This window comes from Marmota marmota, unplaced genomic scaffold, assembly GCF_001458135.2.
Source record: "Marmota marmota marmota unplaced genomic scaffold, marMar, whole genome shotgun sequence".
NCBI lineage: Eukaryota > Metazoa > Chordata > Mammalia > Rodentia > Sciuridae > Marmota > Marmota marmota.
Genome location: NW_026000221.1, coordinates 12,535,134 through 12,562,882, shown reverse-complemented (window position 1 = coordinate 12,562,882; position 27,749 = coordinate 12,535,134). Strand labels below are relative to the sequence as shown.

Genomic DNA, 27,749 nt, shown 5'->3' with positions numbered 1-27,749 from the left:
TCATCTCTAGTTGTATATGCATAAAAACTGGTCATGTATATATACAAGAATATTATGTACAAAAGGATTTAGAAGAATTGTAAACCCAAACTGAAAATAGTCCATTAACAAGAGAATAGATAAATGTATTAAAGTGTATTTATATATAGCATTAATTAAAATAACAAGTAACATATAAAATGTATCCCATAGACACTACTGAGAAAGAATAAGAGGTACATACTATAAAATTTACATGAAGTTTGGGGAAAAACAGCCATTCTATAGTGATAGAATTGAGCTTTGTGTGTGTATAAAGATATAAAAATATATTCATTTTAAAATGTCCTATAAAGGGCATACAAAATATGGGTAATAACAGGGTAGGGGATATAAGGATAGCATTGATGTGACTGGTAAGACATACTTACTAGGACAGTATTTAGAGACTAGCTGTTACTGGAGACTTCACTTGTGGTGATCAGCAGCTCATTGTAGAGAGATGTAATATCTATGATTGTATTGATCCAAAGCTAAATAGTTGTGAAGGAAGTGCTCTGGAAGCTGAATGAGTAAGTAAGACAATAGATGCATTGAGCTGGTGAGGCCAGGCCAGAGAAACAAAAGGGAAATGCTTAAGATTGAGGTGATAAATTGAGATGAGAGAGTCATTCAGAGACAAGAGGTTTCAATGAGAGAGTGTATAGAAATGTTTGCAAGGTTTATGGGTATTCTGTAATGTGGATCCCTCTCTTCAACTGTACATCTAGTGACCCCTTGGCTTTAGTCCAATGAAATGTCAGATTTATCTTACATGCAGTATATTCTATATGTGATTGTTCGCATGGTTTATTCTTCAGTTCAAGCAGCAACACCCTCCAGAATTCACCCTCTAATGCAATTATGCATTTTTCTCCTCAAATCTATTAGTTATCAAGTTCTTCCCTGAAGCCTTTTGGGATCCCTTGTACTCTGGAGAACAACTTCTCTGCCCTCTCCTAATAACTTCCAGTGTCCTACCATTTTATTAAACTTATGTACTTCCCTGTACATATCCCCAACTACACAGAAATTCTTGAAAATAGATAATCCTATCTTAGTGCTGTTCTTAGGACAGTGTGCCATATCTTATAGGTCCATTGAATGGATATTTGGAAGAGTGCAAGTGCTTGTATCTGTCTTTTTTTCTCTTCCTCATTCACATTTAAACTAAAATTGTCACTCTCCATAGTGGGGATTTATAAAATAAAAATGTATGTGGTTATAAATGAAAGAATTAAAAGAATTTCCAAAGCAATTTTGCTCTACTTTGAAAATGTGCTTAGATTTTTACTTAGAACTTATATTAAAGCTGAATTAGCAAAAGCATCCAATATTGTAGTCACCATGACCATAAAAGAGTTGTTAAGTTTTTAATTACATGGGTTTATGTTTTAGATATCAGCGAAAAACCCAAAGATATTCTCATCTAGGACAATATAATCTAAATGAACTAATTATTCGTGCACATTCATACATGTGTGCTTCTTTTCCACACTACACTGTCCTTCTGGATTGCTCTTTCTACCCTTTCTCTTTGACTAAAACCTTATTTGTAATTTAAAATTTAGCCTAAAGATGTAAAAATCACAGCTTTTTCTGACCACTTGATTTTCATATTTAAACCCAAAATAATTTTCCCTTTAGAAATTTATTTTTTAAATCTGTAGATTAACATGAAAGTGTTAAAGATTTAATAAATACAACTATATTGGGTAAAGCATTAAAGCCTCATTTCCCTTCACTCAAATCTAACACTCCACAGCATTGAGGGCCACAGCTGAGTCGGGATGATGCATGGCATTTTTGCCAGAAGTAGTGGTTGAGAGGTGATGCCAGCGAGCCATTAAGATGATGACTTTTGAGTTCTCGCAGAGTTCCCCTTGAGTTCCAGTTGAGCTCTCGCGGGGATTCCTGAAGAGTTCGCGCTGGTTGGTGAAGTTCCGGTGGTGGGAGTTCAGGTTGGTGTGTGGCGTGTTCCTGGAGGAGCTGCGTGGGTGGCGTTCAGGAGAGTTTCCGGGGAGTGTGCTGGTGGAGTTTGGAAATAAAGTTTGTTCCTGCTTGAGTGGCTCGTGATTTGTGCCCAGCCAGACTGCAGCACCACAGTAGAGATATTTATTATTTATATTTTGGCAAACAGTCTTTATATCTAACTCTCCATCTGTCTACTTAAAAACGCACTCGTGCACATATAACTTACACACACTTTCACATGTACTATGTAAAAAGATTTTCATCAAAGGTATTACCATGCTTTAATTGCTCTGCCCAGTACTTTTCTTACTAAAAAACATACCTCAAAGACCTCTTCTTGTCAATACATAGATACACATACAATACTTTAACTACAGTCATGTTACTGTATAAAGGCACAACAGAACTTACATGCTTTTTCTAATTACAACTTTGTACCTGAGGACCAATCTCTCATCACCCTTCCACTTCTCCCCCCTCCTTATTTTCTATAACCACTCTTCTACAAACTGTTTCTGTGAGATCAGCATATTTAGATTCCACTTATGAGGGAGACATATGCTATTGGATTTCTGTGTCTAGATTATTTCATTCAACATAATGTCCTCCAGGTTCATAAACACTGGTTTTTTGTTTTTTGTTTGTTTGTTTTGAAAACTTTGTTTTGTTTGCATTAAAAAAAATGTTAAATTAGGGAAATAATTAAATTGTCCCATTCATATAATTTTGAAAAATAAGACTTTATTATTAGTCTTATATTTGTTCAAAGTCAAAAGCTATTTTAAACATTATTTTATGCAGGATTTAAGATAAAAGTAACAATTCCTATAACTTATTTAAAAGAAAGATGCATTATTTACATTATACTACAGTGAGCTTACTTTGTTTTAAATAATTGGTCATGCAGGCCCACCAAACACCTCAATTTACTTTAACTATTTAACATACCTTCTATAGGATGGATATGAGGCACTTGGTAGCAGGGAAGCAAAGATCAAAATATTCATCCCATGGTCTTGAAAAGTGCAAAGTTGAGCTCACTGAGATCAACAAAGAATCAAATTATAATGCCATTACATTTACTGATCCTACATGTAGTTACTGAACATGGTGCCAGGAATTGGGGAACATAAGTGATTGAAAATATGAGTAATTCTCAACCTCCCTAAACCACATAGTAGCTGGTAGAGGTGGAAGATACCAAGCAAGTGATAAGAGAGAGATGCAAAAATGCAAATTGTTGGGAGTTGCCCTGGCTCCAAAGACTAACTTCCCCAAGCCCTGAGAAGAACCGCCCAATGGTGAGCCCTGCTGACTCACATGATCCTTACCCACCAATCAGAAAGCGCCCTGTGCCAACTGTGAAACTGTTAAACCATTAAACTGTCATAACTGTCAAACCGCCCCCGGCTCTATAAATATGCTGAGCTTTTCCTCAATAAATGGACACTTCTCCGATGATGAGCCTTGTCCAGTCATTCTTTCACAAATGTTATAGTGATGAGTGACACAAATGGTATTATGAGATAACACATTGGGGAGCAGGCTGAGGCAGAGTTCTGGTCCAGTAGGTTAGGAAAAGATTCAGCAGAGATTTGAAGAAAGGAGTTAACTAAGCAAATAAGTGGAAGGAAAAACTCTCCTGGCTCCTGGCGAAGTAAAAGTACATTCAGAGTTAGGAGGATTTGAAGAGTTTGTGAGAGAGAGAGGTGGTCAGTCTAAGAGAAGTCAAGTTGTTGCAGAGCAAATTAAGCAAAAATAAGGGAGTTGAATACTGCTAAAAGCTATAGAATAATGAGAATATTGGAGGTCATAAATACCTTGATAGGAGCAGTTTCCGTAACTGCTGAATAGAATATAGCCCTATAGTCTTGTAAAGAGAGAAACAGATGAGGAAATAAAAACATCAAAACTAGAAAATCTTCTGAAAAGAAACTTTGGTGGAAAAAAAGGGGAGGCCTGTAGGTGAAGAGTGAGGAGAGTTTGAATGAGCTTTTTACCCTCCTTTTTCTTTATTTTTTTAATGGGACCAAATTTAAAAATAATGGGAGCATTTCTAGCACTTATGAAAGAAAGGATTTATAATATAAGCTATTCAAGAAGGTAGGAGATAATCTTACATCAGAGGATGAACAGAAACTATTTTGATACAAAGGACATAGTATAGAAAAATATATAGGTTGGTTTTGTATTTGCTCTTGGGAAAGTGATGAGATTCCACATGTGTTTTCTCCTTTTTCATTGAAGTAGGTGGTTAAGTTAGGAGCTAAGAGCTAACTTTGAGGTAAATGAAATGGTCAACAAAAGCATGAAATTTTTGAAATAGAAATAGTCATATATATTTATAGGATAAGAGTCGATCAGTACCTGTAGCAAATTACTGGGTATTGTGGGGACCTGTTCAAAGTTGATAACTATGAATTATTATGTATTCAATCTGATCTTTCTCTGTTGCCTTCTTCAACACTGATCATCACTGCATGGTTTCATAAAAAAAAAGGTTCTAATCAAAAGATGAAGAGCTACCTACAAAAAAGTGAGAGAGAAGAAGGGAAGAACAGTTGTGAAGTTGAAATTCACATGATTTGATGCTACTTATATTGCCTGTGAAAGAGAAAAAAAATAGTCAAGGGTAACTTCCAGATACTATTCAATATATATCTATACATATTTTTATATATCCATGGATAAATAGTAAATGATACAGGTGGAAATAGTATTACATTGGAAGAAACAAAGTGAGGTTTCCTTTAGAGATATTGATTTTAATGTTTTTATGGACACTAATAATGCAATACTTATCTGAATCTTGTATGAAATAAGCCACAAGGACATAGGATGATATAATCAGCCAATACATATTTATCAAATAACTCAGACATCATAAAAATAAGAATGACTTCCCAGTAGGCCACCAAAGGTAAAATTTGACTTCAGTATATTCTTCCAAAATACTGAAATAAATGTCTCAGAGTTTCAGGATATCAATTTAATTTGTTCTACAGTAGGATTCAATTGTTGGGAAAAAATGTAAGCATACATTTCTTCAGTTCAAAAATGTACTTGTGGAAAATATTTTAACATGACTCAAAAATACACCTCATACCTTCACTGATTAATATGATAATTTGTACATATTAGATGGTGATTTTTGGTACTCAAGTTGCTTCTTTAAACCTGCTCTTAAGTTAATTGCTCTAGTACAAAATCAGCTTTTTATTGAGGTTCTAATTTGTCTAATCAATCAAGTATTTTGTTTTCTAAGTTGAATCATGAATAGATCACACAAAAGTCATTTTTGATGATGGAAATCTCTAACAAATTTAGGGTTTAATGAACTTAAACTTAGTTTTCAGAAAACGGATCTACCTATAAAATGATAGTGATTGTCCACCCTTCTACAAACAAAGCAGAACTATCCTGCATACTTTCTGTGTGGGAGTAGGACACACTGGGGATTGAGCCCAGGTGTGCTCTACTACTGAGCTACATACATTTCCAGTCCTTTTCTTTTTTTTTTTTTTCAATTTTGAGAGAGGGTCTGCTTAATTTTCCCAGGCTGCTCTCATATTTACAATCCTCCTGCCTTAATCTCCCAAGTCTCTGGGATAATAGATGTGTGCCATCTGCAGAGCATTTTCCTGTACTTTGTGATATTGAACATTTAAAGATACTAATATAAATTTATCAGATCTGATCAAATTTCAATTCTATTCATAATAATTTTGGGGAAAACTTCATTTGATTTTTTTTATTTAATATCATCTTAATATTAAAACATACAAATTGTCAGGCTCAGTGGTGAGTGTAATCCCAGCAGCCTAGGAGGCTGAGGAAGATGGATCACAGGTTCAAAGCTAGTCTCAGTAACTTAGGGATACTCCATCTCTAAATAAAATATAAAAAGGGCTGGGGATGTGGCTGTGTGGTTGAGTGCCCAGTACCCCCCCAAAAAAATCATATATATATATATATGAGTTGAAACTATTAATATGGTGCATTCATTTTTAAAGTGGCTTTGTTTTAGTCAGCTTTTTCAATGTTGTGATTAAAAGACTCAAGCAGAACAACTTTAGAGGACAAAATGTTTGAGGGCTCACGGTTTCAGAGGTCTCAGTCCATTGACAGCTGGATTTATTCCTCAGGTTCCAGATGAGGCAGAACAACATAGCGGAAGACTATGGTAGATGGAAGCAGGTCACATGATGATCATAAAGCAAGAGAGAGAGACTTCACTCGCCAGATACAAATATATACCCCAAAGCCACACCCCATGCCCCATCTCCTCCAGCCACAACCCAACTGCCCTCAGTTACCACTCAATCCCCTCAGATGATTAATTCACTGATTGAGTCTTAACCGAATCATTTCTTCTCTGCACCATCTTTCATTGTCTCACACAAGACCTTTTTTTTTTTTTTTTTGCATTTTTATTATACCAATATTATCAGTACTTCTGGAACTGAAAGTTTTAAGATATTAAACATTTGGTCTGTGTTTTATAATAATGTGGAATAATGTAGTATGTTCTGTTTGCTATTTTAAAGTATAAAAAAGCAAACATTCAACTTAATACTAAAATGTTCATAACTCAGAAAACTTCTTTGTCTCAAGCAAATGCTTTCCTCTAACACATTACAACTTTCAATAGAGAATAAAAATCTTTGTTCAATATATTTAGTACAAAAGATTTAGTTCTGATAATTATTGTGTCATATAAGTATCTGAAAGTTTTGGTTATTCTTTCAAGTAACTCTTAAGGGGAAAACATCTTTATAACCTCAGTTTTCACCTGGGAACTGGAGGAGTGCTTCAGATAAGGAGGAGATGAACTACTGTTATCATCAGCTCCAAGGAGTCAATCTTGGTTCCTTTTAACAACTTTGCTGCTGGAACTGGAACTTAGATGTGCCCCAAGTAAGGCTGAAGATTACAAGTCTACTATCATCACCAGAAGATTATGTCTATTCCTGGTATTTCTCCTATACTAATTATCAGAGTACAACAGAGAGTAATGAGTCTATTAACAGTTTTAAGTCTTTCTTAACACCTGACCCAGAAATAATCTCCTGTGATATGAAAGACTGGTACAGTTCTATTTCCACAGGCCATGCAACAAATAACCCGAGATTATCACAGATCTTAACCAGGTGCAGTGGCCCACTCCTGTAATCCCAGTGATTCTGGAGGCTGAGGCAGGAGAATTGTTAAATTCAACGCCACCCTCGCAAAAATGAGGCGCTAAGCAATTCAGTGAAAACTTGTCTCCAAATACAACACAAAATAAGGCTGGTGTTTTAGTCAGCTTTTTTGCTGCTGCAACTAAAAGATCTGAAGAACAATTTTAGGAGGAAAAGTTTATTTGAGCGCTCACAGTTTCAGAGGTCTTAGCCTATACAAGTCCCAATCCTTGGGACTCTTTTTGAAGGAAGCAGCTTACATCATGATCAGAAAGCAGAGAAAGACTGACTACCCACCAGATTCAAATATTTACCCAAAGCCACACCCCAATTCCTACCTCCTCCAGCTGCACCCTGTTGTTTCAATTACCACTCAACTAATCCCAATCAGGTAAATAAATCACTGATTGGGTGAAAACCTCTTCAACCCAATCATTTCTCCTCTGAACTTTCTTGCATTGTCTCACATGTAAACTTTTGGGAGACAACTCACATACAAAAACCACAATAACAGCTGGGGATGTGGTTCAGTGGTCAAGTGCCCCTGAGTTCAATCCCTGCCCACCCCCCATCCCCCAGAAAGAAGATTGTCACAGATCTTGGCTATTTCTTCATATATTTATGTAAAAGCTTTCATATTTCCTTTCACAATTTCATTTTTGAAAGCTATTATTATTTTTGCTGGATCATGAGCCTTAGTCTACAAGTTGATGAAGCAGTTTTAATTTTCATGGAGATTCAAGTGCAGGATCCAAGGTAAAAGTCATTCCCACTGTCCGAAGTCTGAATTTTGCTACCTGAGTAAAGCATGCTATATGTTACAGAAAATCTTTCTAGGGTTAGACTTCATGTAAGCCATCTTGCAATTAGTAATACATAACAGTCAATTCAAGGATTTGCTTTTATGCTTTATAATTTGTTATTTCCAGTTTTTCCAAATTTATCATGAAATGTTAGAGTCTTGAATTAATCACATTCTGAATTAAGAAGGAATATTTACATAGGTTTAAACCAAAACAGTAATACGCTGGCAAAGTTAGTTTTGAAAGGAAAAGATGTAAACTATAAAAAGGCACAAAAGTGGTCTATGAGAGTAGGAGAGAGAGTAGAGAGAAAAATCATCAGAGACCAAAAGAAATTTCTGAAATATGCTAAATTTCTTCTGGAATTCCCAGAAATACTGGTAATAGTCTGGGCTTTCAGTGTATAAACAGAATACAACTATTGTTAGACTTCAGAAAAAGTGTTAGCAATGGGCAAAAGGTTCTCTGATGATTCTCATTACCATTTTAAATCCCTAGCACAAGGTTATTTTTCCTAAGAAAATATTTGCAGTGAAGCTGGGGCATATGGCACACATAAAGGGAATATAATTTTCAGTGAGACACAGAAAATTATAGAGATCTACTGTATCATCAAAGTTTTCTGCAAATTAATGTGTTGTTTCTAAAACAGAAAGAGGCACAGAGTTTTTAGAAAGTGTTTTCATGCCAAAAACACATCAAATATTAGATTTTTGTTAAACTAGGAGAGTCATAATTTGGAAAGTTTTGTAAAACATGAGAAAATTGAAACTGGCCTTTCAAGAATTTAGAATCATGTTTATTGACTTAATTGAAATGTTGAATCTATGATTTGCTTTATTTTGAAAATGTGCTCATGTGAAACAATGGTAGGGCACATTGTTAAGTAGTTCTGTATTTGATAAGAGCACCTAAGGAATTTGTCTGTTTTTCTAGGACAAGTTCCATACTATCATGCAAAGCATTTCTAATATTAAAGATGATCATCTGTCCATAGATGGCCATTAAACTCACAGACCAAATCTGAAAAACATTTGTAAGTATTTAACTGCTCCTGAATTGCTTTCACAGTTAGCTAAATCATGTTCTCTTAGTGGTAATTGTTTCAATGTCCCATTACAATAACAGTTATTAAAGACTAATGACCCAAGTCTTGTTTTTCTTATAAAGGTGGAAACTTCTTTTGATGCTGTAGCATTTTCTTTATTATAATTAACTGGCTACCAGTATTTTTAAAATATATATATACAATTTTATCTATGTATACATTACAAATCAAATAAATAAAACCACAGTTTTGGAAAAGTTATGCTTTTGTTTTATGATTGCATTTTCTGAAAATCATTTATATAGAGAAAATAGTCATTTTCATGTTCAAATGAAAGAGGTAAAGAAAGGTGTCACCAATTGATGTGAGAACTCAATAAGTCTTAATTTTGTGGATTATTCTGCTAAGATTTTGCTTTCACCTTATGAAATGCTTTGTCAATTATGAAAAGTGGTATTCACTGGATATGATTATGGTTTTTCAGGTAACTTTTCTCATATAAGAGTGCAAATATCATATAGACTCTCTTTCATTGAAATCATTCCTTCAAATGGAACACTTTGTTGTTCATTGTGTTAAGAAGAAATATTTCAAATGGCCTATCAAAATTTAAAAGAAATCTTGATAGGATATTGGATGAAGAAAAAATAATCATGATTTGGATAATGTAATTACACTGGAAATTCATTTACATGTTCCTTTAACTATGTCTAAGTTCAGATATTTTAACTTTTCATGTACCATCCAAAGAGGAAATCCACTGAAAAAATACAAATAAAAGCAATCTCTTATTAATCACAGTACATGTGGCAACAGAGAAAAATATATAGTTCAGACTAAATGTTATACTTTTGTATTTTTTTGGGAAAATATCCTGGAAAATATATATATGAATATTTATTCACCTTTAAAATTCTTAATAAAATTATCAAGTTAGGTAGTACTGGTTAATTTCTAAATATATATATATATATATATATATATATATATATATATATATATATATAATGTATAATAACATTATTTTATATATATATATATATATTAGCACCAGTAGAAAAGAACAAATGTAAAGTCTGACATTAAATTGAATTTTAACATGTATTTATAAAAATATAATTATTTTTAAGTTTTAAGTTTTTAGAGCATGTTCTAAATATTACTTACTAAATTGTCTTCAGTTTGCACAATATTTTTCCTAATCATTCATTATTTTAATTTTGGAGAAAAGAGCATAAAGGCTATACATTTTAACCATATTCCTTTTACTTAATTTTTGCTATGTGACAGTTACCACATAAAAGATCAAATATATTGAAACAGAAGAGATAATGACACTTTTCAAAATTATATGGCAAGTTCATTTTAATAATAAAGTGAAATTATTTTAATACAGGAAAAATATGTCTGTAATTTTAAACTAACTCAGTTTTCAGTGAGTGGTCAAAAACTACTGCTTTGCTTGACAAAAGAAATACAAACATGAAGTTAATGTAATTTTACTGTGGTGTTTAAGGAACCATAATTGAGATGTGGTAGGCAAGTATGCATTTTTTAAGACTGATATTGTTTGTCATAATTGAAAACAACTGATCATAGTTAGACTTGTAAACTCAAATTTTAAAGGGTGTCATAAAAAGTTAGATGTGCTTCCAATACCATGTCTGTTACAACAGGAAAATTTCTAGCATGTTACGTAAATTTGCTGCTTTAGATTAATGTTGAAAATAAATCCTAACAATTAACGACTTTTAATATGCAAAAGTCTTATGATAGAGGAATTTTCCTGAGTCACAGTGTCACACTTGACCAGATATAGCCATATTCACATTCACTCCAGGCCCAACATAAACAAATCACAAATATTTCAGTGAAATTTATTCCTTGCCTTCAATGGATTGTGATTTTGGTGGATTTTTTGAGTTGGAAATACAGCAGTTTGGGCACTGATTAAAACTGAATGATTAGTTTCAATGGCTAAAGATCCCTAGGTATTTAAGTATTTTGTTATCACCTCTCTAGGCTTATTTTCTTTTTCTACCACCTGTCTAAGGGGATATCCTGCTAACATCGGAAATATAATTGTTTCATTTTTCCCATTTTAATTATACAGTCACACAACAAAAAACTCAAGTAGGTAAGTTGGAATGAATATCTCTATTTGCTGCTCTTAGAACGAAAGAGTCTGTGGCTAATTGTTGAGTGTGTGCAAGCCTTTATATCCACCCAGAATAATATCTATAGATTGGGGAGAGAAGAATTTATTTCAAACACTAAACTTATTACTACTTCTCGACTCTATGATTTACACCTTTAATACTTTAATACCTTTATTTTATTTATTTGTTTTTATGTGGTGCTGAGGATCCAACTCAGTGCCTCACACATGCTAGGAAATGCTCTACCAACTGAACTACAACCCTCGCCCCTACACCTTTGGTTTTCACAGAACTCCAAAATTAGAGTAACACTAAATGTGGAACTTCGCATGTGTATCCTTTGTTCTTTTTCTCCTGCATTTAATTCTTCAAATCTGTAGCCACAGATCTGATTGATTTTATGCCTTATAAACACAACCTGCCTATACTAACATCTTTTTCCAGAGGTAACTAACACCAAAGCCTCATAACATTAACATTAAATGCATTCATTTTATTTTTCCAACAGAAACACCCAAGAGTAAATTTTTAAGAAAATATAGATTATGTTCATAAACTTAAGTTAAAAGATGAGAATTAAATGTAAAAGAAATTAGAACCCTGAATGATTAGTTTCAATGTCTAAAGATCCCTAGGTATTTAAATATTTTGTTATCACCTCCCTAGGCTTGTTTTCTTTTTCTACAACCTGTCTAAGGGGATATCCTGCAAACATTAGAAATATAATTGTTTCATTTTTCTCATTTTATTTATACAGTAACACAACAAAAACTCAAGTAAGTTGGAATGAATATCTCTATTTGCTGCTGTTACTAACTAGAAAGAAAGAGTCTGCGGTATGAAAGAAAGATGTATGTCTGTAAAATTTTTTCTCTCTTAAATGGACCTAAGTTTAAAGAAGTGGAAGGCCTTCTTCACAGAAACAGTGTATACCTTTCTAGCCTCATAGCACAACTGTGCAGGTTGTCTGTCAGGAAGATTAAATGAATGGAGGTCCCTGGAAATCATATAAACTTTCCCTCCCTCCCTCCCTTTCTTTCTTTCTTCCTTCCTTTCTTTTCTTTCTCTTTCTTTCTTTCTTTCTTTCTTTCTTTCTTTCTTTCTTTCTTTCTTTCTTTCTTTCTTTCTTTCTTTCTTTTTTTGTACCAGGGATTGAACCCAGGGACACTTAATCACTGAGTTACATCCCCATACCTTTTTATATATTTTATTTAGAGACAGAATCTTGCTAAATTGCTTAGGGCATCGATAAATTGCCGAGGTTGGCTTTCAACTTGCAATCCTCCTGCTTCAGCCTCTCAAGTTCTGTTTGAAAGAAGAAGGTGATAGAACCCCCCAAAGATCCTAAGTTTTCCAACATGAAGAGAGGCTAGAATGTGAATGTAGGTAAGCTGTACAGAAAACATGGAAGAATTCTGGCAGTTTCATCATGGTACTTGCAAGAAGCTGCCCACTCTCCCCCAAAGTAGCTATACTGATTTATGTTACCATCAGTATTGAATTAGAGTTCCTGATGCTTCATTTCCACCCCAGTATCATCAATCCTCTGTATTTTGATCATTATACTATGTGTGCAGCAGTATCTCAGGAGCGTGCTAATTTGAGTTTCTCTAATGATACATACGTAATGTGGAGAATCTTTTGCTGTCCTATTTCCTATCTCTGCTTTTTTTTTTTATGTAGTGTCTGTTACAATGTTTGGTTTTGGCTCATTTTTAGTTTGGGTACTTAAGACTGACTTTTTACAGTTCTTTGTATATTTCAGATAAGTCCCTTGTCAGATGTATCTTTGACCAATATTTTTTTTTTCTTATCTGAGGCTTGTCTTCTCATTCTCTTCACATTATCTTCTATAGATCAGAAGATTTTAACTTTAAAAAAATCCAGTTTATCCATTATTGTGTGATGCACTGTGCTTTTGGTGTTATCCAGAGTCATTGTCATTGTCATGGCCACTCAGGTATTTTCCTGTGCTATATTCTAGGAGTTTTATGTTTTTGAGCCTCACACTTATGTCTGTTAGCATTCTAACTACCTTTTAGAAAGGGATACAGAGTGTATGTCTGCATTCATTTTTTGTTTTGAATATGAATTTCCAATTGTTCCAACACTGTTTTGTAAAGAATGTCTTTAATGTCATTTTATTGCCTTCATTTCTTGTCAAAGATCAATTGACAGTTATCTGGGTTTATTTCTGCTTTCTGTACTTTGTTCCATTGATCTATTTATCTACTCCTTTGCTAGGTGTACACTGATTACTGTAGACTTATTCTCTCCAAGTCAGATAGTGTCACGCCTCTGCCCCTTTGTCTCCCCATCATTAATTGCTTTGGTTATTCTGAGTCTTTTGCCTCTCTATATAAGCTTTAGAATATGTCAATAGCCACAAAATAACTTGATGTGCTTTTGTAAAATTGCATTGAACCTTATAGATCAAGTTGGGAAGAACTGATTTCTTGACAACATGGAGTTCTGTTATGCTTTACTGTGGGATATGTCTTCACTTATTTAGGTTTCTTTTTCATTTCTCTCATCAAAATTTATTGGTTCTCCTCATATAGAGCTTGTATATATTTTGTTACATTTATACCTAAATATTTCCTATTTGGAAGGTGCCAATACAAATGAGAGTATGTTTTTAATTTCAAATTCCACTTGTTCATGACTCTTATATTGAAAAGTGAGAGATTATAAATGAGTCTTATATCCTGAAAGTTTACTATTATCACTTATTAGTTCAAGAAAAAATTTTGTAGCCGGATGTAGTGGCACAAACCTGTAATCCCAGCAGCTCAGGAGACTGAGGTAGGAAGAGTATGAGTTCAAAGCCAGCCTCAGCAAAAGTGAGGTACTAAACAAATAAGTGAGATCCTGTCTCTAAATAAAATACCAAATACCAGAGGAGATGTGGCTCAGTGGTTGAGTGCCCCTGAGTTCAATCCCTGGTAGTTCCCCCTCCAAAAAGAAAATTTTTATTATTTTTTTTAGATTTTCATAAAAATCATGTCATCTGCAAACAAAGACAGTTTTATTTCTTCCTTTCCAATCTGTTTGCCTTTTACATCCTTTTCTTAGCTTATTGAATTAACTAATTTTTCCAGTATAGGTCTTTTTCTTTATTGGTACCAGGGATTGAACTCAAGAATATTTAACCACTGAACCCCATCTCCAGCCTTTTTAAATTTTATTTTGAAACAGGGTCTCCCTGAGTTGCTGAGGGTTCTGCTAAGTTGCTGAGGGTGGCTTTGAACTTGCTCTCCTCCTGTCTCAGCCTCCCACACTGGTGGCATTACAGGTGTGTGCCACCGTACCCGGCTTCCCTCAACTTTTGTCTATGAAACACTATTTCCCCTGCTTTCCCTTAACTTTTGAAGACTATAAACAGAATGAATAATTCCCGTGTAATAGATATTTTTAATCTTGACAATTTTAATGTTTAACTACTCCTTTTCTTGGTTTCTGAGTAGTAGTTGTATCTATTTTTTTTATTCTTATTCTGTTATATAGTATAGATAAGGTGTTTCTGTATTTCTTCCTAAGTTTTCTCACAGGATTTTTTTTTAGTCTTTAATATTCTGCAATTTGAAAATTATGTTCTTATTTGCAGCTTTTGGTCATTAATTCTACTCAGTGTCCTTAATATGTGGTTTGGTGTCTGACATTAATTTGGGCAGAAACTCCAGACATCTTTTTCAATTTTTTCTTCCATTCCTTCCAATCTTCTCCTTCTGGAATGCTCCTTATGTGTGTGCTAATGCCTTTTATTGTTTTCCTGGAGTTCGTTTAATCTTTACTTTCCAGTTTTGACACTATTGAAATATCCTCAAACCCGAATTCTTTTATCATTTCCATTCTACTAGTGAGCCCATCAAAGGCATTCACTATTTCTCTTTAGTATTTTTGATCTCTAGTATTTTTTTATAATTCCTTTTTACAAATTTTATTTTTATGCTTACATTGCCCATTTTTTTTTCATTTATGCAGTTATTTTATCCACTTTCCTTAGCATTTTGATCATAGTCACTGTAAATTTCTGGTCTGATAATTTCAATATGCTGCCATATCTTTGTCTAGTTCTGAAGCTCTTCAAACTGTTTTATTTTTGATCTAGTATTTAGGGCAGCATTTATTACAGCTATCATAAACTTTGTTTTCATAAAACTGCAAATGATAATACATCCATGATAAATCATTCTTTCCACATTCATTTCTCTAGGATTTAAAGATTTCATCTTTCAAGTTGGCCTGTTTCACAGAAGAAAGTGTATTCAAAAGGGGCACATGAACTGAGTTTAAAGAAATTTTTTTAAAAGAGAAACAAGTGGGAAAGGCTGGATAAGTCACGGATTAACACTAGTGGAAAGTCATTCCACTCCATGGGCTTGAAGAAGGGGGAGAGGAGAGATGACAGATGGTTTTCACGTCCTTTGATAGGATAACACTTCATTGGTAATTGGCTGCAATTATGGTTTGGGGAGGGAGTGTCCCCCAAAAGCTCATGTGTTAATGCATCATTTTAAAGGGGAAAATGATTGGCTTCTGAGGTCTGCAACTCCATCAGTGGATTTAATAATTTGATAGATTAATAATTTCAATAGGCTACTGGGTGATAACTGTAGACAGGAGGGGTATAGTTGAAGGAAGCAGGTCACTGAGGGCATGGCATTGAGGACTCTGTTCCTTGCCCCTTTGGGTCTCACTGGATCTCTTTCTGCTTCCTATTGTCATGAGCTGAGCAGCGTTTCTCTGCCATGCTCTCTGCCATCATGTTTCTACCTTAAAGTCTGCTGGTACTGAACTGAGATGTCTGAAACCACAAGCCAAAATAAATATTTCTTCTACCAAATTGTTCTTGTAAGGCATTTTGGAAAAAGCAAGGAAAAACTTAACATGCTGCCTCAGCTGGCTGGTACCCAGGGGAGTAGCACCCCAGTAGCTTTTTTCTTCCCACTCTTTTGTCTTTGGTTAGCCATCTCAAGTGTATTTCTACAACTCTTACATGTCTAATTTTAGTAAATTAATTAAGATTTATCATTCATATAACATTGTATTTAAAAAAATTTGGAATCCTTTATTTGTACTTTTTTTTCGTATCAATATTTTCTGGTGAAAATGGTAGTATCACATTAATATATTGCATATAAACAAAAGGTAAATATTGTAAATCTGAATTTAGGATTATTTATTTAATTTTTATTTATACTCAGAGAGTAAGCTCAGTACCTCTATGGTTATTTCACAGAATTGTAAAGATTGACATTTTGTTATTTCCTTTGTTTCTATAAGTCTATAGATTATAGGCCAGGGCTGAGAATCCTAAAACAAACAAAAAAACATTTATTCACACACACAGATTCATACACCTACTGTCTGTCACGGGTTTAAATGACCTGCTGAAAATGTCACACATTAGTGGAAGAGCCTACACCGGATGTGAGCCCTTTTCACATTACTCTCTCCTCAGCTGGATCCAGGGACTGATAAGCTCAGTGCTTTTATGAAAATAATGTCTCCACAAGACTTAGACATACAGAATGAAGAGAAGAGAAACTTGGAAGTTGTGTGATAGACACACTACAAGTGAAACCATGATGCTTAGGCGCACGTTTTCTGTATTGTAGGAGAAATATGAAGAACACATTGACTGTCTTAGGTTTTCCTACATCATTGCCCAAACCACAGCATGAATCTGTGTGCAGCAATTCCATCCTTTTCTAGCAGCACTCCTGTTGACTATAACAACCTACCAACAACTTGTTACCAGAGAACAAGGAGTGAACCAAATTTTTGAATGAGCAATGCCATTTTGCTAACTGTTATATCCTTATCAAGGCAGTACCTTTGTGTTTTGTGTCTGATTATTTCCATAGTAACAAACATGTTACACAATGTAACTATATAATCACCAACATCTAAGTAAACTGATTATGTGCAGAAATAAATTTTAAAATTCCATTTTTTTCTTTAAGATGTAAACCCTAGTTCTTTTTATAAATCCCTAAGTTCCTTGCTTCTTTGTGTTCTTGTTTATACTTACATGCCTGATCTCAGAAGGAACGTTACATCAGCTCTCGGACCCGCTTGATGGAACTATGCAGTAAGTTCATTTAATTAAAAAGCATGAAAACAGGACATTTTAATGGAAAGAAAAGGTTGCCAAAATGTTGGTAGAAGTTGAGTATCTTTCTTTTCCATAAATATAGAACTCAGGGAAGAATGAGCTATCAGATTTCTATTCCACTAATCAGAGTTAAAAAAAACGAGGGGCCTAGTGCAGGTTAATCTATACCAGATGTGAGGAGTAATGGTAGGAATAAAAAGAAATGTTTGAATCTTGTTTGAATCACGTTTGAATCATGACTTTCCATAATGAAAAGAAAATGGAAATAGTTTTCTTCCTTTTAAGCCAAGGCAAAACAAACAGTAAAACATGTAAAACTATACAAGGAAACTTTAATTTCACGAACAACAATTATTATAATTTAGTATTATACATGTAATCACAAGATATTCCTTTTTCCATTTAGGGAGAATTCATTTCACAAATTTTAGTATCAAATTTTGTTTCCAGATAAATTTTTTCTGTTAGGTATTTCCGTTCAGTTCCAATGTTAGCATCAAACTCCAGCCAATCTTTAAAGCTCTGGCTACACTTCTATTTCTTTTTCTTGTACTGTTTTACACAAATTGAGATAAAAAAAATAGAAACTTGAAAGAGCTATCACTCAAAAAGTCATACAATTTATTACTTAATTCATCTTAACTGAAATTCCGTGGTGTCATTGAATTTTTACACTATTTATGGTTAATGCTCATGTATTATTGACCTAGGCATCTTTGATAGTCAAGGGTCAGTGGTTTATCAGATTTCTGTTTGGATCTCACCTTGACTCAACCATTTCATCAGCCTTTGATAGGGCACAAGTCTATTTTGAATGGAAGCTCTTTGTTAGAATGACCTTTATTTGCTCTGTTACAATTAAAGTATCTCATCAGATAAAATGGATGACATTGTAGATGTTTGGTCCTTGCTCAACACAAGGATCACTGAAGTTTAATAGAAATACATACTCAAACTCTTGTTATTGTAATTACTGATTGGTAATCAGAATTTATATTTGTTGTCATGGCTCCCCCACACTCTTGGATTACAGATTTCTCAACCATTTTCCTATTCTGCTAGTGAGTATCCAAAATTTAACATAAAAATTAGCACAAACTCCAACTAAGAAGATATTATCTTTATATTATTCTTGATTATGTTTGGCCTTTACATTATGTAGGAAGGATTACTTAATGCTACCTATTATTCATACCCCTTTGAAAAGTTATTGTTTCATTTTTTTATTAGGATCTAGTAATACCAATAAAGTCTTTGAAGCTATTTTGATATTTTTCTGATATTTACCTATATATAAGTCCTTCTGTTTGGTGTTCAGATATCTGAGACTATTAATCAGAAGTTACCTACAATATCATCTTTATCATTGTACAGGATGTTTTGCAGATATACCTGTCAAGAATGTTAGTATGATATGTTTACTTCAACCTTTAAGATATTTTCTTCTGTTATTGGATTATTTTATTCTCTCTCTTCTCTTATTTTGGAGCCTGTATTATAGAAATTCTAGTTGAAAGTTTCAGTGTATTTACCCAGATCAATATTTCAACTCAAAATTTTTTATCAAATTGATTTTACTTGTTATTATTTTATTTTGTCCTGTGGAACTTTAGTTGTATTCCTTACTTTGGCAGCCTAATTAAAAATTTTCAAGGTCGGAAATTTTCTCTGAATGTAGTCCATTCTTACTATATGGCTTATATTTCTGTCATCTTACTAATTGTGGTTATTTAATAGGTTTATTATCTCTATTAAAATATTAAATTATGTCTACTTAGAGAATTACTTTTATTTTGATGTTTCTCTTATGTTGGTTAATCTCAGATTCAATTATGAAAGATTAATTTATCCCTTATTATCTGAATGTTTCCTTAGAAAATACTTGTTACTCTTAATCTGCTATAGATTATAAATATCTACGGTAGAAGACTATTTTAGTTCTTTGGCTGAATAACGTATTTAAGCATTCATTCTTAGGTTTAGGCTTAGTGGATTAATGTATGTTGTAACCAAAACAAATGTTTCATTGTAATAGTACCTTTTGTTCAAAGAAAATGATATATCTGTCACGAAGGGTCCTAATTTTAAAAATATCATTCAATTATCTTTTAAATTTTTTGTACTGTGCTATGTTAATACAATAAACTTATGGCCACATTAACATTTTTGATAGAACTATGACTTGATATTTAAAAGTAATCATTCTCAACCTGTCAATTTTTTATAACCAACAACTTATACACAGAAGGAGCTGGAATTTGAAAATATATTTTTAAACTAGGGTATAAGTTTTCAGTGTGTAATGTGTTTTGATGCTTCACCTCATTTCTTTAGAGAACTTGTGATTGTCCCCTAAGGGATACTATTTTGATGGCACTATATAAAATCCTGTATGGTGAGACAACCTCATTTTCAAACACTTTCTCAGCATATTCTAAAAATCAAAATAATAAAACATTCTTTCTTAATGTCAGGATTAATTGAATCTATTTTTCTAGCACATATTTAATAGTTACTAAGTACGCTTTCTTCTTTCCACATGCATGGTCCCATTTTCTCTGCTCCCCCTTATTTCCAGAAGCACCTGAAGTTTCACTCCTTGACCTGCCTTCACTGCAATAAGAGGCCATTTGCTTTCAAAATATGGATAAATCTTACTTTGTCATTTGTGTATAGAAAGACATACCATTGTCTTAAAATAAAGGGAAAAAATTATGCTTAGTGACATTTCATCCCAATGTTTTCCACTCTTAATAATACTACTAACATATGTGTGTGTGTGTGTGTGTAAACTCTTTCACAACAACCACAATTGTGCTTGCTGTAAGAGAGTAAATAATATAAGCAGCAGAAAAAATAATGTCTTTTGTTCTGAAAGGCAAAACCTCCTGGCTCTAAAGGTGGACTATGTTTCAAATGAGGTCTTGAGGAGTACCCTTAAAATTAAAGTCATATGGCTGCTCCAATTACAAGTGAAATCTGGGCACAGTGTCACAGGCCTGTAATTCCAGTGATTCTGGATTCTGACGCTAGAGAATGGCCAGTTTGAAGGCCAGCCTCAGCAACTTAGCAAGACCCTCAGTAATTTGTGAGAAATAGACTAAAAATAAAAAGGACTGAGAACATAGCTCAGTGGGTAAAGCACCATTGTGTTCAATACCTAATATTCCTTAAAAATTACAAGTGAAATTCAGGCCCAAGGTAGACTTTGACTTATATAGCAAGAGATAATAATAATAGATCTTTATGAGAAGATTCAGCTATAAGTGTTCCTGGGATTAAAGGCACAGTCTGAGGAATTTGGTCTAAGGGTTTGAAGAGATTTGGCCACTCTGTTTAAAGAAGGTAAAATGGTCATTTACTTGTATACCTTTCTAGTTCCTAGAAAAAAGATGTAAGCTTTTGAGGAAGAATTACTCATCTTAACATTCATGGATATGTAAACTACATGCTTAACACTGACCTAGAAATATTAGTAAAAAATAATCTTGCCAATGTCTTGAAAGTTTGATTATTTATAGATGTATTAGAAAAACTGAGGGAAGAAACTCAACTAAAAGTCAAAGCACTTCTTGCATAAGGTAGGCAAACCAGTAACACCATAAAACAAAGGTCCTCAACCAGAGAAAGTTTTTCTTCCCAGTGAGATATTTGATAATATGTAGAATATATTTGATTGTTCTGTTGAGGACTGTAGGAAACAGAAGCTATTTGCATTTAGAAAATACATTCCAGGGGAACTACTAAAACATTCTATAAATCACAGGACAGCTCTATCTCCTCTCACCCATGCAAAGAAATGCTGATAGTGCCTAGGTTGAGAACCTTCTACAGAGAAATGAAAAAAATCTTCACATGATGAGAACAGATGTTCAGGGAAATATAGTGACAATATCAAAGACAGAATAACACTTCAAAGCAGGACTTCGAGTACATTTTACATCAACAAAGAAAATGTGGGACAAAATACAAAAGCAGGTGAGATTAAAAAAATTCTAGAGGTGACATCATTTTGGCATAAATAGAAATAAAGAGATTTCGGGAACACTGTGTATGTTACAAGATTATTTTGAGCCCAACTATTCCCCTGAATAATTTCACTGGGTATCTTTGTTAGAGAGTCAAATGATTTAAGTGTAAAATCCCATCATAAACAATAATTTTACAGATTAATATATAAAACTAGTGGTGTTAAAAAAAATGATCAAATCCTACATTTGGAAATGATGGAAGAACAATGAGTTTACAGTGTAAGGAGATGTTTTCTTCTACTTTCTACCTTCTCGGATATATCACTTAATATTTTTTCTGAAATAAAAAAAGACATTGTAAATTTGTTGTTAAGTTTAAATCTGTTTTTCTTTAATTTTACCTTAAGTGAATCATGAACCATGTTAGACAATGTACCTCATCAGAGAAATAACATTATGTTTCATCATAGATGGATAACAGATTATTTACAATGGATTGAAAAGTAATATAGCTATAAACAAAATGGATTTCCTGTAAAAGTTAATGACAAAAAATTATGTGCTTTTTTTTTTTGAAAGCTATGTTTCTTTGTAACTTTTGGAAATATCAACCTTTAGTGTTGCATTGCTATGAATTTCTGAGTAAACAGAAAATTACTAGAAAGGCAAGAGTAGCGGGTTAAGTGTTAAAGAAAATATGGAAAAATGAAAAATTGAGGGAAATAAACAAGCATAGACATTATAGCACTATGTGTTGTATCTAAATTTTAATAAAACAGTATGTCTTATGTTTGATCCATAGAATCTCTGGTGATTATAATGAAGGAATGAATTGAAATCCAGTACTTGGGGAAAGTCTTTCTCAGTGCTTGATATTGCAACAATAAATTATTACACTGATGTGTAACTTTCATGGTCACAGATCTTCATAGTAGCAATGGTTTCAGTATTTCTAATCCTTAGTATTAATTTTCTACTCTTCTTGACCAGCAGGGAGATTTGGATCACTATTTTCAACATAAATCTTGTTTATATTTCTATTTTTTTGTGCTGGAGATTGAACCCAGAGGCACTTAACTACTGAGCCTCATCCCCAGAACTTTTTATTTATTTATTTATTTATTTATTTGTATTTTTGAGAAAGTGTCTTGATAAGTTGCTTATGGCCTTGCTAAGTTGCTAAAGCTGCCTTTGAACCTGTAATCCTCCTGCCTCAGCCTCCCAAGCCATTAGGATGACAGGCATGCCCCACCATACCTGGTTCATCATAAATCTTAAAGTACAAAAAATAGTAAGATTTTCACTTTTAGATAGGAATTCATCTGAACTTCTGGTCTTCTCATCTTGGCTGAGAGTCACCACGAAATCAGTAAATTGGCAGGGAATGATCATTATATGTCTCTTATGTTGTTAAATAGCTAGCTATTCAGTGCTATTATTTTCAGTTACAATGATTTCTAATACATTAAGATTAATGACTAAATCATTGTATGAAGAAAATAACAAATTTAAAATGACATGTCAAATATAGTGATTACAAAAGTAAAAATCATTTTTCAATAGGTTTTTGAGCCTCATTATTTACTGTAAAATATTGGAAATCATGGAATGCTTAGATTACATCACATGTGTTAAAAGCTTTATTTATAAAGCACAATATGAAGTAATCAAACGATGTTTCAATTTACAATATAGGTTTGGATCAAACACTAACATCTCAAATGGACAGTAGTAAACAAAATAAGAAATATTTGAGATAAATGTAAGCTTTTATAAATGAGAAAATAACTAAAACAAACACAGATTTTATTAATTTGACCTATAAATATATTAAGTACTTAAAATATTTTGCAAAAATCTATATTTAACTAATTTAATTGTGCACTCTTAAGACTTAAAATGTGTTAATTAAAGCCAGATTTATCTAAGATATGGATATTGTACGTTGTATAATTAATCAGAATAATGTTCCCAAACACAAATGAAAGAAAAAGACTAGCATAAATAAGTATGTCTACAAATGAATATGCATTCATTTTAAGCCAAAATAGAATAACCAATCAGAACTAAATTCTGATGATTTCATTCCTCTGCCAAAATGATGTATTTGTTCAATATGAGAGCATAAATTTTATAAATATTGAACTCTAACATGAAATAGATTGAGGAACTCTGTTTTTAGCAATCTTGACCTAAAATTTTTAAATGTATATAAAATGTTAAATATATATATATATTAAATATAAATAAAATTTTACATATATACAGTTCACATTTAATTACATTTGAGCACAAAATCTTGTTTTTAAATTTTCTTTTATAGTTGTAGATGGACAGAATGCCTTTATTTTATTTACTTTTATGTGGTGCTAAGGATCAAACCCAGTGCCTCATGCATGCTAGGCAAGTGCTCTGCCACTGAGCTACAGCCCCAGCCCCACAAAACCCTCTTTTAAAAAGGAACATGTTGATGATTGTTTGTAGAATTTTACTTGTGTTTCAAACCTGAAGACTCATTTATGACTTTTGTCACCCACATTATGTATGTGTAATATAATATATATAATATATATATTATATATATATATATATATATTTGATTACTTCATATAATTATATATATATATAATTATGAGTGTGAGAATGTGCATGTATGTGTGTGTATGTGTATTTAAAACATATGATATACCAGTAATGAAATGAATCTTCTTGAAAAGAAATCAGGAAAACAATTCCATTCACAATGGAATTAAATAAATAAATAAAATGAAATACCTAGGACCAAATTTACCCAAGGAGGTAAATCTATACAATGAAAACTATAGAATATTGAAGAAAGAAATTAAAGAAGACACAAAAAGATGGAAAGACCTTTCATGTTCATGAATAGGCAGAAATAATATTGTTAAAATGGACAACATACTAAAAGAAATATACAGATTTAATGTAATCCCCATCAAAATACCCAATGGCATTCTTCACAAAAAAAGAAAAATAGTCCTAAAATTCATTTGGAAGAATTCAGAATAGTCAAAGCATTTCTAAGCCAAAAAAAAAAAAAATACTAAAGGCATCACAATATCTAACTTCAAATTATACTACAGAGTTATGGTAAAAAAAAAAATTGCATGGTACTGGCATAAAAGCAGACATATAGATCAATGGTACAGAATAGAAGACTCAGAGACAAACCCATACAGATACAGTCATATGAACTTTGACGAAGGTGCCAAAAAAGAAACACTGAAGTAAGACAGACTTTTAAACAAATGCTGTTAATAAAATTGATCACCCACATGTAGAAGAATGGACTAGAATTTGTATCCTGACCTTGCATTAAAACAAAACAAAACAAAAAACCTCAAAACAGGTCAAAGACCTAGGTAGGAATTAGAAGTTATGCAGCTCCTAGAAGAAAATGTAGAATCAATAGTTCAACATACAGGCACAGACAACAACTTTCCAAATAAGACCCTTAAAGGTCAAGAAATGATGCTAAGAGTTAATAAATGAGGTGACATCAAATTTAAAAGCTTCTGCACAGCAAAGGAAACAATTAAGAATGTAAAGGGAGAGCCCACAGGATTGGAGAAAAATCTTTGCTAACTATTCATCTGACAGAGAATAAATATTCACAATATTTTAATAATTTTAAAAAATTAATAACAAAAGAACTATAGGCCATTTATTGTTTAAACCCAATTTATTGATTGGGTTATTGTTCTTTAGGTGTTAAATTCTTTAAGCAAAATTTAGCATCATTCATGATGAAAGCCCAGAAGAATCTTGGGATAGAAGGGACTTTCGTCAACACCAAATGCTATATATATGATAAAACAAAAGCCAACATCATACTGAATGGGGAAGAAGTGGAAGTATTCTCTCTAAAATCAGGAGCAAGACAAAATGTCCACTCTTTATCACTCCTATTCAATATATCTTGAAATTGTAGTCACAGCAGTTAGGCAAGAGAAGGTAATAAAAGGGATACAAATAGGAAAAGAAAACATCAAATTATACTGTTTGCAAATGGTTATAATGTTATACTCAGAAGACCCCAGAAGCTCTATCCAAAGACTTCTAGACCTGATAAACAAATTCAACTATGTAGTAGAATACAAATCAACATACAAAAATCAATTGCTTTTCTCTACACCCATAATAAATTAGATGAAAATTAAATCAGGAAACCAATTCCATTCAGCATAATCTTAAAAATCAATTATTTAGAAATAAAACTAACCAAAGATGTACATTAATAAACGAAATAGAAAACACTAAAAGATGGAAAGACCTCTCATGTTTTTGGATAGGCAGAATTAATATTGCTGAAAGGCATATAAGTAAAAAAATCTGCCCTTCATACCTAAACCCATCAGTCAGATGAAAGCTATAATAGAAAACATTTCTATTTACAAAACCTAGAAAAAGTATCTATCACACTACATCTATAAAAACATGTATAAACCTTATAACTTTAAAATTTATGACTCAAAATAGAATTAACAATTTGACAAAAACTATGATGATGTGTATAATATCAACAAGCTACCAGTTTTTCCCAAGATAATTCTAAATTGTACATCTGAATATTCATAAGTAATAATGGTTAAGGGAGTGAGATGAGGAAGAGCAAAAGGAGTCTAATATGAGAATTTTAAATATACTGCAAAAATCATATATATAATATATATAATATATATTGCATGTATTATATATAAACATATATATATATATATATATATATATACACATGTGTGTGTGTGTGTGTGTGTGTGTGTTGGGGAACACATAGAGACAGTGAGATAACAAAATATCAATTCACAGAAAATCTAGAATTAGACTTAAGTGCATGTGAAATTTAGTATATGAAAAGAAGATACATCCGTGCTGCAAGAGTGGTAAGTCCCTTAAGGAAAAAGATGAACATTTGAATAAAAGACACTATGGCAACTTAAGAATCATTCAGAAAAAGAGAAAAAATTGAAATATCTCAGACCATTATCTGCTTTATGTAAGAGAAAAAAAAACAACAGCTATGAAAAAAAAAAAAAGATGTGTCATCTTTTAACTAAGAAGAAAAGAATCCTTTCCAATTATGACTTAAAAGCCAGTTCTGCAAGTTTGTAACAGTTCTGTTCAGAGTGAATTAACCATAACCAAAGTCAATAGACACAAACAACTTGGGTACAAATCTGAGAAGATTGGGCAAAAGATACTCAGAAGTCAAAAAAAGGCAAACACAAATGGCTGTGAAACATATGAAAATATACTATAATCTAATAGTTTTTTTAAAAAATATATTTATTTTTTAGTTGTAGTTGGTCACAATACCTTTATTTCACTTATTTATTTTTATGTGATACTGAGGATTGAACCCAGGATCTTGCACATGCGAGGCGAGCGCTCTACCGCTGAGTCACATCCCAAGCCCTATATCTAATAGTTTTAATGAATTAATAGTATAGATGTATCATTATCACCTCTGTGAGTGGAAACAATTCTGAAAGTTTGACTATGTTCCCTTTTGGTGAGACTGGTAAAATAAGTTATTTCAGATATCACTGGTAGAAATGCCTAACAGTCAATCAATGCAGTTAGAGAAGTACTTAAAAATATTTAGCCTTCTAGGATGGTAATGTGAAAATATACATTTATGAATATGATATGACATATGCACAAGTTTTTTAAAATTTAGAAAATTCAAAGAAATTTACAACCCCAATATATAAATGAATTACTGCTCATCGCCTACACACCATGCTTGACTAAAATCAAGCAAAATCATTTGCATATTCTATTGAATGAAGAAGAGAAGTAACTGAAATCTAGAGAAACTCCAGCCTCCAATTCTAAATCCCAAACTCCCAGTCTTATCTACCCCTATGTATGAGAATCTGAAAATTATTGGTTATTAAATCACACATTTTTCTCCCTTCAAAATGTGAGTGAAGGAATCAGGAACACCAATATCTGACCTTTATACTCCTCCGGGCCCTCCTTTTTCCATTGTTACATTCCACCATTTGGAAAAGAGTCTTTCTTCCCCCTAGAGTCTGTCAAGGTCTATCCCCTTGTGCTACTTTATCTTTCTTCCTAAAATGGTATTCAGTATCTCTTCCATAGATGAAATGACTGTGACTTCTGGGTGAGAGTGATGGTGTGAAATGGACTTTATTATTTGTTTTTACTCACTGTGAGAAACTTTAGAGCAATTAAAACTACTCTAAGATACCATCTCACTTCAGTAAGAATGGCAGCCATTATGAAGTCAAACAACAACAAGTGCTGGCGAGGATGCAGGTACATTCAATAACAAATAGTTCTACTTTAATATTAATCCACATTATTAAAGAAAATTTCTATAATATATTTTACTGTACTATAAAATAGATTAATAGAAAATTATTTATTCTTGTATTTTCTCAGTTCTTAAGTGCTGACAGCTTGGTGAAGAGAAACTCCTTCCTTGTAT

At 32.7% G+C, this 27,749-nt stretch overlaps 1 long non-coding RNA gene across 1 annotated transcript; it reads left to right on the top strand.

The window, feature by feature from the left end:
- LOC125612938 lies at positions 1-27,695 on the top strand. Its single transcript, XR_007343418.1, has 5 exons — positions 1-12; positions 382-388; positions 3,827-3,831; positions 20,432-20,439; positions 27,578-27,695. It is a non-coding gene; the product is annotated as an uncharacterized LOC125612938 (long non-coding RNA).
- The last annotated feature ends 54 nt before the right edge of the window (positions 27,696-27,749 follow it).